We start from the raw sequence: 13401 nt of genomic DNA, 5'->3' as shown, positions 1-13401 counted from the left end.
TTCCAAGTAAAAATGTATGCTTTCATAAAGTTATATCTATAAAATAACTTAGATTATCTTTCCTCCCAAAGGGGATATTTATCTGCTTTATGTATATTTTTTATTAAAAAAAACTCCATTATTTAATCAACATTTGGAATATCTTTTAAAAATACTAGTATTTACAAAGCTATCACATTTTATATCTACCGTTATCATTTGGACTAATTCTCTTTCTATTAAGACCCTATTTACCAAATGAAGTTTTAATATATTTACCACCAACTTTGCAGGCTCTCCCCAGTGAGGTTGTCACCAGCTTCTGGAAGGACCTTCACTTTTCTCTGATTTAATTTTTGTCTGTGTCAGGGATTTTGCCTTGTTCTATTAATTTGATGACACAGTTCTTAATCCTATTAACCTAGCATTTTGAGATTATGGTTTAAAATGTGGTAGGGTTTAGAAAGGAACACTAGAGGGCGGGCTGTCTACACGATCTGGAACAATGACCTTGAGTTACTTTTATCTTACGCAGATTTTTTTTTTTAATATGGAATGCTTCATGAATTTGCATATCATCCTTGTGCAGGGCCCAAGCTAATCTTCTCTGTATCATTCCAATTTGAGTATTTATATGTGCTGCCGAAGTGAGCACACACAATTTTTTTTTTAAGATTTTTTTTGATGTGGATCATTTTTAAAGTCTTTATTGAATTTGTCACAATATTGCTTCTGTTTTATGTTTTGGCTTTTTGGCCTCGAGGCATATCTCACGAGGCATGTGGGATCTTAGCTCCCTGATCAGGGATTGAACCCACACCTGCTGGAAGGCGAAGTCTTAACCATTGGACTGCCAGGGAAGTCCCCACAAATATGTTTTTATAGGACTCATTAAAGCCTTAAAAAATATATATATATATATTTAAATTTGAAATTTACGGGACTTCTCTGGTGGTCCAGTGGTCAAGAATCCACCTTCCAATGCAGAGGATGCAGGTTCAATCCTTTGTTGGACAACTAAGCCTACCTGCCACACCTACTGAGCCCACATGCTCTGGAGCCTGCGTGCCACAACAAGAGAGCCTGCCTGCTGCAACGAAAGATCCCACATGCTGCAACTAAGACTGGATGCAGCCAAAAAAAGAATAATAATAATATAAAATAAATAGAATAGAAATTTATTCTATGTATATTCTTTTATAGGCCCAATAAATTTCTTTGATTGAAAGTATAAGCAACAATATGAAATAAAGTAAATGCTTAGTTAAAACATTTTGAGATAACTAATAAGGACCTACTACATAGCACAGGGAACTCTACTCAATACTCTATAATGACCTATATGGAAATAGAATCTAAAAAGGAGTAGATATACATATATGTATAACTGATTCACTTTGCTGTACAGCAAAAACTAACACAACATTGTAAATCAACTATACTCAATAAAAATTAATTAAAAAACATTTTGAAGATTATTTACATAGTCATTTGGCATTTTAAAAAATACATGCAAACACATTTTAACTAAAGTGATAACATTGAGCATATAACTGAGTATTTTACTACAATTTGATAATTGATTAGCTGAACTGAAAATTCAGCGAATGATTCATTTAAAAGCAATTTAGAGAGTCACCATAGCCAGGTGTTGTCTGGGTCTCTCTGGCTACTGAAATCTCAAGATTGTCTTGGGCCCCCTTTGCAATTTTTGAAGGATTAGCCAATCAATACTTATTAGATACTCAATACTTTCTAAGCAGGTCACACTGTTTTGAACTGGTTCACCTGCCTTTCAGTGCCCTTAGAAGTTGATCCTTGTGTCTGAGTAAACTGCAGTCTGGAGTTTATCTCTGCTCTGCTTGGATGTAGGGATGGGCAATTACAGGACACACGTGAAGTCCTGCCTACACCTCATTTCAGCTGTTTTGACTACCTGCTGAATCTCTGATTTAGTGGAAAACCTCTTAGCTCTGTTGGAAAACAGATCAGCTCAAAGCAAATTGACCTATTATTATTTTAAGAAGCCTCACGTCATTTTTGAGCAACTACAATCCACAGCTACAAACAGATGTGTCCTGTCCTGAGAGGTGATTGGTTGGCCAAAGAAGCAGTACTTTGGGTATTTTTCTCAGGAAGAGGAGAGCACAGTTCTGGGAAAGTCAATCATAGGAAATTGTGCAGCATCAGTGCAAACTCTGACCCTGAGAACCTTTCTTGTTAGTTTGCTGTTGTCCAAGTTTGGACCCATTTGAAGTCCTGGCTGGCATCTACATGCTCTTTTTCAACAACCCACATTTTGTTGAAAGTGGAACCAATGTTTAGGAAGACTGGTGGTTCTCTCTAGTGGTAGATTTTTTCTGCATTCCATGTTCCCCCTTTAAGTGTAATTTCCTAGAAGAGAACTTTATTCTTAACTAGTACTAATTACTTTAAAAATAGCCTGAAGCAGGGCTTCCCTGGTGGTGCAGTGGTTGAGAGTCCGCCTGCCGATGCAGGGGACACGGGTTCGTGCCCCGGTCCGGGAAGATCCCACGTGCCGCGGAGCGGCTGGGCCCGTGAGCCATGGCCACTGAGCCTGCACGTCCGGAGCCTGTGCTCCGCAACGGGAGAGGCCACAACAATGAGAGGCCCGTGTACTGCCAAAAAAAAAAAAAAAATTCCTGAAGCTTCCAAAAACTTTCTTCCTCTAATTGTTTCAGCTGTTTTCACAGATGCCATTTTGTTCTTAAGATTAGGCAACACTTCACGTGAATCTGGTTACTTTCATAATTATGACATCATTACATTCAAGGTTTAAGTGGGTTGTAAAATATTATAGCTAGTCAGTAACTAAGGACACTTAGAAGCAAGGTCATCTTAATTAAGAAGGACAACAAAAAGAGGCACAGGGTATTAACTGAGAAATAGAGAAGTCAGACAGATGGACTTCAAAATGTCAGGTTTATTGTTGGTAAGTTTGGGCTTGGACAGGGCATCTTAGATGTGTGCCCATAATGGACTTGCTACTATGTCACCCCTGATTAGATCGGCCCACCCTGCCACTGGCATAGCCAGACAACCTCTGGGCTTCCCTTCGGGTAACCACTTGGCACAGAGCAGGCCAGGAAGCCTGTGCCACTTGTGCTGTTTCTTCTGTGGAGCCCAACTCCAGGATACAATGTCCGTGGTCCGTGGAGCTGTGTAACCCGGCAGCCCTGCATGTGTCCTGTGGATAAGTTGGGATTTGCTGTCTTGCACCAGTGAGGTCAGAAAGGGGAGGAAAGAGAGCGAAGCCTTAATGCTTTTGCCACAACTTGGATTCTCCCGTGTGTCAAATAACCCACTCCTGCTTGGGAGGGAGTGTTACTCTGGTAGAAGTCCCTTCCCTTCCCACCAAAAAAAAAAAAAAAAAAAAAAAATCAAGGAGAGAATGCATAAGAGAAGTAAGTAAAAGACAAGAGCATAAAGATCCAAATAAATGACTTATGTAGATTATAATTAAACCGTGGGTAATTATTAGTCAAATCCATTTTACCTGCTTTTGCTAATCAAGGTCATTTTAAGACTTGCACATCCTCCAAGCAGCAGGCAGCTGAAGCAATAAGATGTTTGCCCAAGTTATTTTCCAGGTACTTGGAGTCAGCTATGTCTAGTTGGAGATGAGCTGGATAAGACCAAGCTGAAGTGGTTAACACTGGTTAGGACCACCAACCCTCCAACTGGGCATGTGTGAGTGTCCAGTCAGTGACGTTTCGATGTCAGAGGGCCAAAAACTCCACCCTCAGACCATGTTAAGTACCTCCAGTTTTGAATGTGCAGAGGCCTTCATAGAACGATGATGATTACCACACCTTTTCCCAAGCACTTTCCTCATGCTCCCCACGTTCATTACCCCTCAGACCATCCTGCTTCTTTATTCTTTATCTCCCAAATACCCCAAGGCCTTTGCACCCCAAAGGGGGAGGATGGTCTGAGACTTGTTCTCCCATGTCCTCACTTGACTGCCTTGTGAATAAACCTTCTCTTTGCTGCAAAACTTGGCAACTCAGTGTTTTGGCTTGCTGAGTGTCAGGCAAAGTGAACCTGGTTCAGTAACAATAGTAATAATTTCCCTAGCTCTGCTTCCTCCCTCCCTCCCTCCTTTTCTTCCCTTCTTCTTTCTTTATCTTCATCTATTCAGCCATTGATTTAATAAAATTAAAGATATAATTCACATCAAAAAGCAAAATTTTGAAGTAGACTGTAAATACTCTTTTTGGGCAAATGTTGGCCACCTCTAACAGAGAGGACCAATGGTGAAGTATAAAGTTCACTGATTTAAGAATCAGTTTCTGTCAAAATCCTTGCCTCGTGGTGGGCTCTGGATTTCTCTGTGTCCTCATCTAAAAATGAGAAATTATTGGAAGAAATAATCTCAACTCTTACTCCCAGCTCTAAATATCTGTGATTATTATTCATGTATTCTCATCAAGCTTCAACATAGTTTGAGTCCATCGGTAAAATAACACAGCCACCTTATCTCTTGTATAGAGTTACTGAACAGGTCAAATTAGTTAATACAAACGAAAATGATTTATTGAGCCATAGAGCACAATGTAATTGGAAGGTAGACCAACAACCTCTTTTAAAAAATTCAGACTAAACTAAAATGATGTTTTAGGCTCATATAACATAGGCAGCAAAAGTAGGCATTGAATCCAGATTTCAAAATCTTTCATGAAAAAGACCAACCTTGAATATAATAAGAAGAATTCATATCCCATTTAACTTCATCATGAAATCAGAATTTATCAGAACAGACCAGCACCACAAAAATTTAATTATTGATCAGGATGTATATAAATACCAAATGCATTCTAGAATTTCCATGACACCAAACATGGTTCTTCTCTTGTGTCCAGGGAGTTCAGTCTTGGAACAGCTCATTTATCAGCAAATGTATGTTGGGCAGCCTTGTGTTCCACACACTGAGGTTCTATGGACATTGGGGCGAGACAGAATAGATGGTTCCTGCCCTGTAGGAGCTCCTGTTACATTCCAGGGGGAGGGAAGTGGACACCACGCAAATAAGTACCTAAGCAAGAACGTATCAGAGCGTGAAAGCTGTTACAAAGAAAATAAAACGGGATAAGGGGATTGCCTGTGTTTTGGAAAGTGGGGGCAGCTTTAGTCTGGGAAGCCAAGGGAGGCCTCTCTGAGGAGGGGACATCTATCTAACACGATCCCTGAGAGCAGAGCCCAGTGCAAAATGGAAAGGTGAGGCCCCTCAGTTCAAAAATGAAGAATTTCAAGATGCTAACAGCGGAGCATTAAACCAATACGGGGCCATAGGGATGAGGGAGTGCAGGACTCATGCGCAAGAAGCAAGCCCTGCCTGAAAGATGGAATAGCAAGTGCAAGGGTAGGAACAAACCCTGCCTGTTTGAGGAACTGAAAATAGGCGCACGTGGCGGAGGGCAGCGAGAGGAAGGGGAAGTAGGATGCTAAGAGGCAGAAAGTGCGGATCATGTAGTATGGCAGGCTCAGACATGAACAATTATTTTTAATAACAGGATCACTGTGGAGGATTTACAAAGGGCAATGATATGGTCTGATTGACTGGTTTTAACAGACCCATGTGGCCACTGTGAAGGACCGATTATGGGACAGTCAGGTGGGAGGGGAACCAGGGGGGAGGGAGTTTCCATCACCCAGACAGATGGCCACACAAGGGTGGCTCCTTGGGTGGAGTGAGAAGTGGTCAGACTTGGGACTTATTTTGGAGGCAGGACTGGATTGTGAGCTGAGGGAAGGAGCAGAATCACTGGGGACTGCTGGGGTTGTGATGCTCTAAGGGTGTCCAGCGATGCCCTGCCCTGGATGAGAAAGCCTGGGGCGTGTAGCCCTCCCTCACTTCCCACGACTCCTGACCTGCAGCCTGGATTTCACTCTCTCTGCCAGTGGGAAGTTTTGTTGTTAAACGCATCACGGAGCTACTGATCACCAAATCCACGGCTTACTTTTTGTCCTCTTTCTTGTCCTCCACGTGGCATTTGGCACAGTTGACTAGCAGCTACTTTTTTTTTTTTATATATAAATTTGTTTATTTATTTTTGGCTACGTTGGATCTTCGTTGCTGTGCACGGGCTTCTGATTGCGGTGGCTTCTCTTGTTGCAGAGCATGGGCATTAGGTGCACGGGCTTCAATAGTGGTGGCTTGCGGGCTCCAGAGCGCAGGCTCAGTAGTTGTGGCTCACGGGCCCAGCTGCTCTGCAGCATGTGGGATCCTCCCGGACCAGGGCTCGAACCCATGTCCCCTGCATTGGCAGGCGGATTCTTAACCACTGCACCACCAGGGAAGTCCTGCAACTATTTTTTAAAGCAGCTGGTCTTTGGTATTACTGAACCATTCTCTCTGGGTTCTCCTCTTATTCCTCAGACTGTTCCTTTTATTTGTAGCAGGATGGGGTTCACCTTCCCCTTCATTCTTTTAATTCCACCTAGTCTCACTGGGTTCTCCATCTTCTAAATCTCCTTTATCTCATCCATCCCAACCCCTCCGCAGGAAGAGTGTCTTTTAGGATAATAACAAACCACAATTATGCTGTGAGAGGCAATGTATACTGCTCCCCCGACAAGGGTGTGATGACACAGGCAGGCGGGAAGAGATCCCTGGGGTGAACCAAGCCAGAACCCCAGAGAAATGGAGAAGAGGCACATGTAAGGGAGACCAAGGGCACGTGACGTGGACGCAGCACTGACCAGAAGTGATCTGAGAAGAGTGGTTGACACGTTACATGAACCTCTGGGTCCAGGCACATTTCTTTTTTAAAAAAATAATTCTACAGCATTTCTATTTATTGATTGATTGGCTGTGTTGGGTCTTCGTTTCTGTGCGAGGGCTTTCTCTAGTTGCGGCGAGTGGGGGCCACTCTTCATCGCGGTGCGCGGGCCTCTAAATATCGCGGCCTCTCTTGCTGCGGAGCACAGGCTCCAGACGCGCAGGCTCAGTAGTTGTGGCTCACGGGCCCAGTTGCTCTGCGGCGTGTGGGATCTTCCCAGACCGGTGCTCAAACCCGTGTCCCCTGCACCGGCAAGCAGACTCTCAACCACTGCACCACCAGGGAAGCCCCAGGCACATTTCTGACTAGTTGCAGGTAAGCGTGAGCTGAGCCAGTTTGCCCAACCATCCTGCTGTAGATCCCCATGGCTGCGTTCTGTATTCTTTCACAGTATTTGCAGAGTGCCGGCTGTGTGTCAGGCACTTTATCAGACATTAGACACCTGCTCGGTCTTTTTCCTGACCTTCTTCCTCTGTCCCAGCCTTAGATGTTTATATTCCCCAGGATTCTCTTCTTGGGGAAAATGCCAAGCCACCCTCTTTGGCTGATGTGACCTGGAACCTCAGACACTCATAGCCAGTCTTCTACTGGCTGCCTCTCGGACTGCATGGTCCACAGGAATTTCAGACTCAACAGTTCCTAATCCAGCTTTTTCTCCTCAAACTTGCCTTACCATGGGATCCCAGTCACCAGATCCAGACATTTGGGAATTATCCCAGACTTCCCTCTCTTCTTCAATCCAGGGGCCAACCCAAGCACACTGCCAGACGATGTGTTGAATCTGGGCTCATGGAATGTCAAGACCCATGTGAGTTAATGGCTCGAGAAGCTTTATTATTATTGATAAGCTAAAGCACTTAGAAGTCAACAGACCGTCAGAGCAAACAAGCAAAATTATATATAACTGCAAATCAAGTTTTTCTTTAAATTCTGGCTACATTATTATGACCCTGGCAAATGTGTTTTAATTTGGTTCTTGATCTCCATGGCAACAGGATAGGTAAAATACCATACGTATTTGGTGACAACTGTAGCCTATACCAATGACCTGTGGAGGAATAAATCATTCTATCAGTTGGATAGTACATTTCAGCCTCACTTTCTGATCCATAACTGCCTAAGTAGTTTCAAGTCCAAATTAAATAATAAAATATGAACAGGAGCATATAAATAATAGAATATATCACCTGGCTTGTTGGGTTTTTCTGAGCAAACTGGACTTTTTTGTTTAAGGTCGTTTACTTTTTTTTAAATTTTTTGGCTGCGTTGGGTCTTCGTTGCTGTGCGTGGGCTTTCTCTAGTTGCAGCGAGCGGGGGCTACTTTTTGTTGTGGTGCACGGGCTTCTTGTTGCGGTGGCTTCTCTTGTTGTGGAGCACAGGCTCTAGGGCGAGTGGGCTTCAGTAGTTGTGGCACATGAGCTTAGTTGCTCCACAGTATGTGGGATCTTCCTGGATCAGGGATCAAACCCATGTCCCCTGCATTGGCAGGCAGATTCTTAACCATTGCGCCACCAGGGAAGTCCAAACTAGACTTTTTCTACATGGCAAAAAAGAATTCTTCATGGGTACTGACTGCAAATTTTTACAAGAAGGCAACACACCTAAAATATTAAAATGGGCAAAGAAATTATACACGTATCTTGTAGATAGATCAGGAGCCCTTACGAATGCTCTTTGGCTTATTGCCAGATTTTTACCCAAAAGGAGGCAACAGACTTGCCAGGATGAATTATCCTTACTTGAGTATTGAAGGAAATTGTGACTCTGGAAGGCAAAAAAACTAGGGAACATTTTGGGTTATTTGTAAATTCATTAAAAAGTAGAATAAATAAAACAAAAGTAAAAGAAACTATCCTGGAATTATTCTAAAGTAGGTGATGTAAAATACCATGTGCGTTTTCCTGAAATGTGTCCTTCATCATTTTTATTTTTGAACCTTCTATGGGTAGAATGTTCTTTCTTCAAATTAGAATTAATTTTAAAACTCTTTCAGGAGCATGGATACAATCCTGCATAATAATAATAGCACATTGCAGAATAGGAACTCAAGCAACTAACAAAACAGAATTTGTAAAGCATCAGAATTTAAAAAATGCCAGATCACAACAAAGATCCTTTAAAATTTACTTAAATATTTAAAATGATTGTACTGAGAGCTGTTGTCTCTTGACAACATAAATATGTTGTCAAGTTTTACTTTAGAGTTTTAAATTCAGTTTGCTTATCTTAAATTGTTTTATTTTAAAAGATACCATTTGATTATTAATAAAGTATATGTGTAAGACACATACATATGTGAAACAAAGTAAACCCTTTTTGTAGTACTTGGTGGCTGCACATGCTTTGGGGTTCATTTTTTACTAACAATGTCAGGCTTCATCCCCTACAGCTGGTCACTGCATTCTATCCATTTTATCTCATTCATTCACTCAAAAAGTATCTAGGCTGTATACAATTCTTCATAGCAGCTTTGTTCATAATAACCCCACACTGGAAACTACCCACATGTCCTTCGGTGGGTTCAGTGGGTTGAACAAACACTGGTACATCCATGGAATACTACTCAGCAAGAAAAAGGAGTGAAATATTGATACACACAACTTAGATGAGTCACAAGCAAATTATGCTGAGTGAAAAAAGCCAATCCCCAAAGGATCCATGATACATGATTCCATTTATGTAACATTCATGAAATACCATAATTATAGAGATGAAGAACAGATTAGTAGTTTTCAGGGGTTAGGGATGGCAGGTGGATGTGGCTATCAAGAGGTAACATGATGGCTTGAGCATGTTGATTATGGTGGCGATGCTACACATACACACGAGTGTGTGTATAACTGATGAGATCTGAAAACACTGTGATTATATTAATGACAATTTCTTGGTTTTGATATTTTACTATAATTGTATAAGATGTGAACATTGCAGGAGGCTGGGTGAAGTGTACATGGGGTTTCCCTATACATTTCCTTGTAACCTCCTGGGAATCTATAATTATTTCAAAATTAAAAATTTTAAAAAAATCTCAGATTTGTCTGCACTGTCCTGGGCATTGTCTTCCTTTTTGATCTCCTTTACAATATTTGTCCCCTCTTTTGCATCTCTATTGATGCCCTGTTTTAGATCCCCTAAGAGCAGGGATTGTTGTTTTATGGTCTAATGAATCTCCAGTGCCTAGAACAGTGTTTGGCAGAGAGAGAGAGAGAGAGAGAGAGGCAGGCAGTGTGCGTGTGAAATGAACAGAATTGCTTAACATCCTTACATGTCCTGAACCCAGTCTATTTCTCCACACTATCTCCCTCTGCTGCCTTCCCTATACTTAGTGCTCCAGCTGTCCTAATCTGCTAACAGTTGCATGAATACATCCTGGTTAGTTTTCTCTCCATGCTAGACATTGCCCCTTCCAGGTCTTTCTCCCACTTATTATTTATCCTTCAGTGTTCAGATCAAGAAGCATTTACTCATTCCCATTCTCTGTGCATTCTTGAGCATGCCCTCCTGTATCACACCATTCTACTTGTGTATATATACCTCTATTACTTCACTTACCTCCTTTAATTCAGTAGTTTATTTACCTGTTGAATCAGTCAGGGTTTGTACAGGAAACAGAAGGCACACTCAGATGAAATCATGAAACTAAATTTATGAAGGGACTATTCACAGAAGTGGGCAGAGGTAAGGAAATTGATTATTGGCTAAGGGAGCCCTGCAAGTGCTGGAGGCTTGGAGGAGAGAATTACAATCACAGAGCAATGGTCAGAGCTTCAAGCCAAAACAATGCCTCCCATTGGCTGAACTCAACCAGAAGCCACAGAGCAAGACAGCCCCGGAGATGCAGCTCATAGAGATCAATCCTTGAGGCGTGGAGCAAGGCAGAGAGGGGGCGAGAATGGATCTGGGGGAGACAGTGGCAAATAGAGACCAAGTGACACATGTTTCTCTCCCCATTAGATGGAAGGTTCCTGAGGGCAGGACCATCTCTCATTCGTTCTTGTAGTCCCAGCACCTAGCACAGGGCTTGACCCAGGATAATCATCCAATAAATCCTCGTGGAAGTGAATTACAATGTTAGGGCATATACTATATTTAACTTAATATTTATAGGAAAGTAGGCGGGAAGGCAGGCAAGCTGTTTACAATCTATCTTTGGCCCATTGTAATTTGCTTTCACATGGAACTGTTTTTATACGTTTCTTGATATCATATCTAACTTAGATGACAACAGCACAACCAAGACAGAATCCACTGGAAAGGCTAATTTTGGTCATCCTGCTTTGCTGAGTTCAGTCTAATAGCTCCAAAAGCAACACGAACCTGGAAATAGTTGTATCCACATGGGGCAATCAGCATAAGACACAGGGCGTGAGACACACAAAATATTTCAGTTAGGGATGCCTGTCTACTAATTGTACAACATCATCTCCAGATCTTGGCCCCCAGCAGGCAATGAATAAAAGCTTGCTAACTGTCTAGAGTCAGGCAAGCCATGTAGATTTTTGAAGCATGAAAGAATCCAGATACTCTATCTAATGATATACATCAGGCCATTGGGTAGGGAGACCAACCAACCTGGTTTGCCTGGGACTGTCCTGGTTTTAGCACCGAAATCCTTCAGCCTGAGAAATCTTCTGTCTCAGGTCAGCTGGGACAGTTGGTCACCCTACAATTAGGGTTAATTAAAAAAATATAGATTTAGGGGGCGGGGCCACGGCGGGCACCGGAAGCGGCCGAGCGACAAGGGGACGTCGCGTCGCCGGGTCTCAAGCAGCTCCCTCGGAGCCGCCGGACGGACCACTTGCCCCACCATGGCTGAGAGTGACTGGCCCAAAAAGGGCCCCATGGCCGCCCAGGCCAAGGCCAAGTCCTCCTCTCTAGCAGCTCAGAGAGCAGGAGAATATGTGGAGGCTTCCAAGAAATGGGCCGCCGGCCAGAACAAACAGCATTGGATCACCAAGAACACAGCCAAGCTGGACCTGGGGGACTGAGGAGCTGCATCAGGACCGGGTGAGCCTGGAGGTGGGCAAGGTGATCCTGCAGGGCCGGCAGAGCAAAGGGCTGACGCAGAAGGCCCTGGCGACGAAAAGCCACAGGTTGTCGCTGACCGTGAGAGGGGCCGGGCCATTTCTAACAACCAGGTTCTGGGCAAAATCGAGAGAGCCATCGGCCTTAAGCTCCGGGGGAAAGACATTGGGAAGCCGATCGAGAAGGGGCCGAGGGCGAAATGAACACAAAGCTTCGAAATCAGCGCGTTCCAGCTGATCTTGTCTGGCTGGTTCCGCGTGACCACCAGCGCCAGCGTGGGTCTCTTCACGCGGCCACGCGGAACACGGGGCGGTAGCCCTGCCCGGGAGCCCCCTCTACCCCTACCTGCTGTCAGACTAACAAACAAAACCTTGCAAAGTGTTTGCTTCTCCTGATTATTTTCCTCCTTGTCCCCGTCCCTCACGTGGGGTGCGGAACGCTGCCTTCCTCTCCCCTGCGGTCTGCCCCGTCACCGGGGTGGCTCCAGGGAGCTCGGAGGGGGACCACCTCGCACAGGGTGGGCAGCCACCGTCTGGGAGAGGAGCTGCGTCTCCAGCCCGGCTCATAGAGAAGCTAATAAACATTTGTTTCCCTTCCAAAAAAAAAAAAAATACATATAGATAGATAGATTCCTCACGATATAGCTTCATTGAGGCATTATTCAGAGGTGCTAAAGCTATTCTAGCTCTTTGACAGTTATCTTGAGTTTTGTAAAACTTAGAATCTTCTTTGACTGGGATCTGGTAACTTTGCTGATGAATCAATTAAGAAGTCCTAAGAAAAACCCTCCACTGACAGTATTTTCTTAACCCCAAACCTTACAAACATACCTAATCTAATTGGTTCCTCAGGTGTAAAATCAAAATGTACTCTAGCATATTTACAGAAATAACAAGCCTCTCTTTCCACCAATTTCCTCAGGTTTCTGGATATATTTCCGAACACCTTGCCAGCCTTGTCTGTAAACTGCAAGTCTCTTCTGATATTCTACGGGAGGAGTATGCACCCACAGCTATCATACCAGTGGCCATTTCTAACTTTTGTATTTATATGCCAAGTGAGAAAGCAGTTGAGAACTAGTTAAGGCTTTTTGCAGCAAATCTTTATCCTCAAACTTTTGGCTGAACTGTGGAAACTCAGTATTGCAATAAAACTGCCTGGTTCTGGAACCAGATACACTCCTTTTATTAGTGAGAAACATCATATAGATACTGATTTATGTCCTATATGGAAGTACAGGAAAGATTTAGCCTGTGTATAGTATTTATAATTTATGAGAGATTTTTAGAAAAAAAATTGGCAAATGGATTGCCTTGAATCTTGGTGGGAGAGGCTAAAGCTACTGAAGTAAATTAAAAACAAAAATCCAACTGCTGTATATACAGTAACAACAAGTGATAGTTTGCAAATAAGAGGAATAGTTACCCCTATTCCAGTCACCAAAATTAAGATTTGCCTCTGTGATGTGACACTAAGGGAAATAATTTCATTAATACTTTAATTAAATTATTTATTAAATTAAAGTCAATTTAGATCAGCCGTCCCCAACCTTTTTGGCACCAGGGACCGGCTTCGTGGAAGACAATTCTTCCAC

The 13401-nt window shown here is 43.0% G+C and overlaps 1 non-coding gene and 1 pseudogene across 1 annotated transcript; one reads left to right on the top strand and one right to left on the bottom strand.

The window, feature by feature from the left end:
- Positions 1-523: 523 nt before the first annotated feature.
- On the bottom strand, positions 524-634 carry LOC136133358 (U6 spliceosomal RNA). Its single transcript, XR_010656506.1, has one exon. It is a non-coding gene; the product is annotated as a U6 spliceosomal RNA (small nuclear RNA).
- A 10956-nt stretch (positions 635-11590) lies between these two features.
- Positions 11591-12010, top strand: LOC136133219 (endothelial differentiation-related factor 1 pseudogene; annotated as a pseudogene).
- Positions 12011-13401: the final 1391 nt, after the last annotated feature.

The sequence above is a fragment of the Phocoena phocoena genome, chromosome 13, assembly GCF_963924675.1.
Source record: "Phocoena phocoena chromosome 13, mPhoPho1.1, whole genome shotgun sequence".
Classification (NCBI taxonomy): Eukaryota; Metazoa; Chordata; class Mammalia; order Artiodactyla; family Phocoenidae; genus Phocoena; species Phocoena phocoena.
This window is presented reverse-complemented; position numbering and strand designations above follow the sequence as displayed.